This window comes from Lissotriton vulgaris, unplaced genomic scaffold, assembly GCF_964263255.1.
Source record: "Lissotriton vulgaris unplaced genomic scaffold, aLisVul1.2 SCAFFOLD_288, whole genome shotgun sequence".
NCBI classification, from domain to species: Eukaryota; Metazoa; Chordata; class Amphibia; order Caudata; family Salamandridae; genus Lissotriton; species Lissotriton vulgaris.
The window spans coordinates 709360-716354 of record NW_028246500.1 but is presented as its reverse complement, the minus strand read 5'-3'; the positions used below and the strand labels follow the sequence as shown (position 1 = coordinate 716354).

Here is a 6995-nt window from a genome sequence, read left to right as displayed (position 1 = left end):
GGTAATGATCCAGACCTTCTTTATTGGGATGCTTCCTCTTCGTGGGCTAACGGACAACTGCCGTTACTATCCCCCGGCTCCTCCCTTTCCGCCCGCCCTCGTCCACCCTCGGGCAGGTCCTAGTGCCTTCCCATTCGAGTCACTGGTGGACATCACTACATCCGCTTGCAGCCATCAAACTATTTGATGATCCGCCTAATTGACACCTCGCAGAAGCTGTTTAGTAGAAGAATCCTTGAAAGGTTATCAAAATGGATGACCGATGAAGAGATCTTAATACCATTGTAGGCGGGCTTCCAGGAGTATACTAGTACTGTGGACCAGGTCTTTCGACTCGAACTTATTTTCAGGAAAACAGTGGCTTTTGGGGGGTGCAGGCTCTTTTTTGTTTTTGTTGACTTGAGGTCTGCATTCGAACAGGTTCCTAGGTCTACACTCTGTCAGGTTTAGGCTGAAATGGGCATACCTAAAGAGCTTTTAGCGAGCCTAATGAAGCTTCATGAACATATTTATGCCCATGTGGCCAATTGGGTGAGCTGACAGAGACATTCCCTGTAAACAGAGGGGTAAGGCAGGGTTGTATTCTTGCCCCCACCCTGTTTACTCTCTATGACAGTGACCTTATCACATATCTGAACCAATGTGATGGTGATGCTCCACGTTTGGCAGGCATTAGGGTTCCTGCCTTAATGTTTGCCGATAACACATTGCTTTTGTCTAAATCATCAATGGGACTTCAAAAAATCTTTGACTGTTTTGAGAACGTTTGCAGTGTAAGGGGCTTGGAAATAAATGTAGCATATACCAAATACACGGTTCTAAATGCCGGCCACTATACGAGGTCAGATCCTAAGCTCAAAAGGTCCACCCTCGATCGTGTGCATACCTTTCAATACCTTGGATTGACCTTCACAGAGCAGCTAGATTGGCGGCACCATATTGAAAGGTGTAGGCTTAAAATAGATCAAATCACGGGGAATTGGTCAAAGTGCATGAGGATCTCCCTTTCGCCGAATCTCGCAAGTAATTCAAATATACAAAAAGCAGGCCCTTGTAACAGCTTTTTAAGAGGTGGAATTTTGGGGTCATAAGGATATGGCCAAAATGATAATAGTGTAAAATAGATTCCTACGACAGCTGATGGGTTTACCAACAAGCACCCCTTTGCTTTATCTGAGGTTAGATATGGGGCTCAGGCACATTTCAGACACTGCTGTAGTGAGACCAATTCTTTATTGGAGACGTACCAGTGTTACGCCTGACCTCCACTCCTATTTTGAAGGGTTTAAGGAAGTCTTAGACATCCCTGGGTCAGAAGGCATAACCTGGATCAAGTACGTAAGAGAGACACTGGGTAAGATGGGGTGTGGGATGATCCGGTAGCTGCCTCAACTAACAAATTATATTTAAAGAGAAACTACGGACAGTACAAATTGTCTCAATTGCAGGATCATCATTCATTTGGCACAATGAACAAACATTTTCTTTTGATGAGGGCCGAATTTAGGCCAGAACAGTTTCTTGATGTGATGGAACCACCAGCAGCCAGGACGTTATAGCTCCAATTTCAATACAGCACACGACCCCTTGCCTCCTTCATCGCCAAATGGGCTAAGACTCATGAGAAAGACAGTTTGGTGTACCCCTCCTGTGAGTATAACAACGAATCAGAAGAGCATGTTTTGTTTTTCTGTCCAGCCTCCTGTAAAGGAAGGAGAAAATGGTTAGTCTCTGTTTGTCAGAACTCAGGAGTCAGAAAATTTTCAGAGGCCTTTTCTATTTTAAAATAACATGCGAGCCAAAGCCTGGTTTTTGCAGTATCATGATAGTTAATAATTGTGTGACGGATTAGGCAATAGATGAGCAAGCAACCAATACCCTGGCATTCACGAGGCTCTGTGCCCTCCTTGATTGGACAGCACTTTAAATAATAGAGGAGGCCAGAGTGTACTGAACATACGGTTATGACTTATGTTGTAAATTCTTTTTGATACGATTTAAGACTTTTTTATAACTCCATGCACCTAACTGAAGACACCCTTGCTCCCAATATTTTTATTTGATTGTGTATTTTAACTATTTTTTATGGCAAACTGCCGTAAAAATGATTAGGTATTTTAATCTGTCTATCTCAAGTGTTATATGCTGGCCTAAGGCTAAAATAAGTTTTAGGTCGATCCTGAGCCATTGCGCAAGCTCTGCTCGGGAGATGATCTGTTGTAGTTCAGTATGGGAGAGAAGCCCCGCCCACTCCCCCACCCATATTTTTCAATGGCTTGTGTCTTTGTCCTTTGTAAATGCTGCCATCTGATTCCGTAACAGGCTTGATAGTCCCTCCTTAGTATGGTCATGTCGTCATTTGTAACCTCCCATGGCTACTGGCCCCTTCACTTGGTTGTTACATAGTAGGTGTACTATTTCCTTTATTGAGTTCTTCCTATGTTAAGCATGACATTCTTCGCTTACATTCAGCGGGCCCTGCCCGCTTTCCCTTTCGCAGCAGCCGGGACAATGGCGGCAGTTTGTTTCCAATGCCATAGGTCTCATATTTAAATGCGCAACCTATTGCATTGTAAATATATTTTTTTAATGTTTCCTTTCCAACGTCGCAGCCGCTCTTTTTTCTTCTTATTAAAGATGATGTGAGTAGAAGCATGGCGGCGTAAGAGAGTTTGATTTGTGGCCTTGGCTTGGAATCTTGCTGACATTGTTTTAACCTATTAATTGATTTCCGAGTTCTTCCTGGAAAGAAGCTTTCTAGACATCAATGTACTTGTTAATCAGGTTATTTTTAGCTGTCTATACTGAAGATGTCTTTAGAGATGACAGCCCTTCCAGTTCGGCAGGGCCATGGTGGAGGGGTGGTAGTGGGTGTACTACTGTGTTGGCTCTTGAAAGGTTATGTTGTTTATCACTTGTATTTTGCACAAACCACTTACTCCTGAAATCTGTTGCCCCTTCCCAGCAACAAACCTCAGAGCGTAGATTAGTTGTCAGTTTCTTGGATAACGTTTACAAGAGAAATTGCGGGCTTTCGCACACTTGTCCAAGCGGGACAACTGATAATGCCAGCCTTGCCACTAAGTACTTAAGTCCAGTGTGCCTGGGCTTTGCTGCCGCCTCTTCCATTTAGACCCATGAAGTTTGTAGCAATCAGTTCTGTGAACTCTAACTCCTCTTTTCGCATTATTCCTTACTGTCTTTACAACCACCAAACACTGTCCCCACCCATCTGAGCTACTGAGCTGTATTTCCCAACAGATTACCAACAACCATTTTCTGCCCCAATGGGCTCCTGAACCGCTCCTCAGGTTCGTCCCCCAAACTTACTGCACAGATAAGTGCAACTGCATGCTGTGCACTGTTTGTGCTTGAAGGCATGCACACACATTGCATGTAAACATGAAAATCTGTTGCAACACTGTTTTAATGTATAATAGACGTAAATTGAAAAAAAAAAATTGTTAAAGCGAGAAATGGTATGGATACCGGCCGCTGAAGAAATGCAGGGATATACCAAACCTACACTAAGGGTGTCTAGTTTTACATTGCGGCAGGCGATGTTATCAGCAGCACCTGCCGCAATGCAAAAAAGGCATATGTGCATTTGCATGCATAACGTGGCAGGCACCGTGCGGTGTTAGGGGGGTGGGGTGGGGGGCACATGGGGTATACCTATGGTACTCCCCATGTGCCCCGCCCCCCTAACATCCTGGTGGCCCGCAACGGGCCCCCAACTGAGAAAACTTAGGTTACGGAAAGGCTGTTTCCTGCATAGATTATAATATGGATGGTGGTGTCTAGCAGACACTGCCACTATATTCAACCCTTATCCGTGGAAAAGCAGCAGATGGTCTTCCCGTCCACCGTGGTACCCCCTGCCATCATAATATGGTGGGGGTAAAAGGGAGGCGGGCGGGAGATAATGTTGGGAGGATCCCCATGGAGATGCGGGCGGTGGCGATCGCCCGACATTGTAATAGACCCCTCACTGTTACTTATCTGTCTTTTATCACCAATTTCTCGTGTTCATTCAGTGAAGAGAGATTGGACAGTTAAGCAAAATCGCATTAGCAATGCCTGCAATAAACCTATGGTGTGTTTTTTGTTTGTACTACCTATAATGCTTCAAGGCCTGGGTGGTGTATATTTTGGTTCAGTGTAAAGTGTAGGCTCATAGAACAAATGTAGTATATCTCACTCCCCTTTAGGCATTCAGTTTGGTGTGTACCATTGTGTGCCCATCACTGATTCCTGCATGACTTGCCCATTCACTTTGACCAAAAATAAAAGTCCTGCATTGTTTTTGTAATAAAATTAATTTTCTAACTTTACAGCTAATGGTGGACAACGCCGGTGAAGGCAGGGGAGGCTTCCGACTTGGCTTTGGCAGCAGGGGCTGTGGCTTTGGAATAGGACGGGCAGTGAACGAGGCTGAGGGGCTCACGGGAAGGTAGATGAAAAAGAGGTACATTTGTGCAGGGTTCCTGTGTCTGAAGTGATTCTTGTTGTGTGAATCTTGCTCCCACCACACAGTTATGTATTGGAAACTACGTCACAAATTAACAGGGGCTGATGTGGAATATTCGGGGGGGTAGAGCTAAGATACAATTGAACTGTTACATAAATTACTTTTTAAAGCTGTTACACCAAACGAACCTTTACTGTAAAGTGAAGTGTTTCTAGCTACCAAGTGGTTTTGTATTTTTTTTCCCACAGTGGGTGTCGTTGACTAAACCAGGCCAACTGTTCAAGGACATGTCAATCAAGTCTCTGGAAGAGATCAATCTTTTTTCACTTCCAATCATTGTACCTGTGCTTAAGCTGTGGAAGGTGGATTGTGTAGTGACAGCTGGAGCTGTTTATTTTGCCAAGAGCAGTCATTTGAATTAGTGTCAGTTCACTGTGGGGCAAGTCGTCAGTTCATGGGGTGTGGATCCATGCAGTGTACTTCCTACAAAGTGTATTTTATCAAGTGACCCTTCATTAGATGATCTTATGGCTAGATATTTGGGTCCATATGTATCAACATCCCGTTTTGCGATTTCTAAATAGCGATTTTTAAGGAATCGCTATTTAGAAATCGCAAAATTGTATGCATGTAGAAATTCGCTTCTTTTTAGCGATTCCTTAAAATTCCTTAATTGCGATTAGCAAATTGCTAATCGCAATTAAGGAAGGAGGCCCATAGGAATGAAGGGGAAATTTGCGATTCGCAATTTGCTAATCGCAAATTGAGAATATTTTCAAGGGTGCAGGGGTGTCCAAAGGACACCCTGTTGCACCCCTGAAATCTGCATGGGTGCATGTGGCGCCCTAAGGGCATGTAGGTACGTCACATGGCACTTTGAAAAATGAAAAATGCATTTTGAAAGGAATTCGCAACTTACCACCAACTAGACGTTGGTGGTAATTTGTGATTCCTTAAGGCCAATTGGCTATTTTTTTTGGCTTCTTACATTACATTTAAGGAATCGCAAAATTTGCGGTTCCTCAAATGCAATCGCAAGATAAGGAATCGCAAATTTTGTGATTCCTTATTTTTCAAGAAGATTCCCTTGATGCATACCATTAGTCCAAATTGCATTCGCAAATGCCGAAATTGCGAAGTCAATTTGGCTTGATACATATGGCCCTAGGTCATTTAAAGCAGCACGCCTCTGTTTAAATGTGTGTTTATGCTGGGGTCCGAAAACTGCAACCACCTCATAATCAGTGTGAAACCTCTACTCTGGGGATGTGATGTCACAGCCCTATCTTACAGACTGACCTACCAAGGCGTAGTTGCATCAAGTTTGTTAGTTTTTGTATTTATTTAACCCTCATAGGCATTTAACATCACAGTGATGGGCTTTGTCCATAGAGGACAAGCTGTACAGGACGCAGTTGGACCAGACAATGGTCAGCCATAAATACATACAATTTACGTCCATTATTGTATACATATATATAATTTAATCATACTGAATGAGTGATCTGGCCAAATTCAGTAAAATGGTATTAAAGTCTGGATTAAAGTTGAGAATGTCTGCATAAATATCTTCCATCCTTCTAGCGCACATTCATGTCCCAGGGGCATTCCTTTAAGGTTTCCCCCCATCGTTGAGCGGTCTTGAAGCCTTCCCTTGCAGGAGTCTAAGATCATTGATTTCTTCCTGGCCTCCTCTCTAAAGGATGAGGTTCTGAAGATCATGCCAGACCAGAAGCAGACCAGAACCAGTCAGGATTAACAGGTTCAAGGTACATCCAATACACTACTTGCAAGATTAGTAATGTCACCTTCCTTTATTACCTCATGCCAGCATAAAAAACTTGCTGTTAATTAATGGTTTGATGCCATTACTGGTGTAAACCTGTGGACAATGAATGCACAGCTGAGCTTTGTTATCCACCTCCAAGAGTGTTGTACGCTAAATCTTTCAAAAGGTTTGAAGGAATGCAGTTAGCATGCTGGTGCCATTTCGATTTGAAATATTTGATTTGTTCTGCAATGTATATTGTACTATACTTTCAGTCCATCTGAAAAGTAGTTGGAGCTGTGCAGTTTCAGCTTGTTTGACATGGAATGTTTGCAAATTTAGTTGGTAACTTTATCTTTCTTTTCCCGGCTTTTGTTGCTATTGGAACCTACACTGGCCATGTTGGGCTGGGTGTGAATTGCTCCAAGGAGGTTGCTACTGCTATTCATGGTCCTTCTGGACATATTGTTCATTGTACCTGTGCGACAAGGTTACTGGCGTAATAAGATTGGAAAACCCCATATATTGCCTTGAAAGGTAAGCAATTTGAGAAATTGGCAGTCACTTAAGGCAGTGTAGGGGTCAGAAGTCTTTCCTTTTTAAATACATGCATTAAGTAGGCAACTTTGATGGCAAGTCTGTAAATCACTCTTTTATGTTGACTACTGTCTCAGAGGTTCTTATGCCCCATTGGACACCGTCCCACTTGATTACAACCTCCGGAGATGGGCTTCAAACCCACAGAATCCAGGATTT

The 6995-nt window shown here is 43.2% G+C and overlaps 1 pseudogene; it reads left to right on the top strand.

Annotated features, from left to right (window-relative positions):
- Positions 1 to 456: 456 nt before the first annotated feature.
- Positions 457 to 6773, top strand: LOC147665936 (small ribosomal subunit protein uS5-like; annotated as a pseudogene).
- The last annotated feature ends 222 nt before the right edge of the window (positions 6774 to 6995 follow it).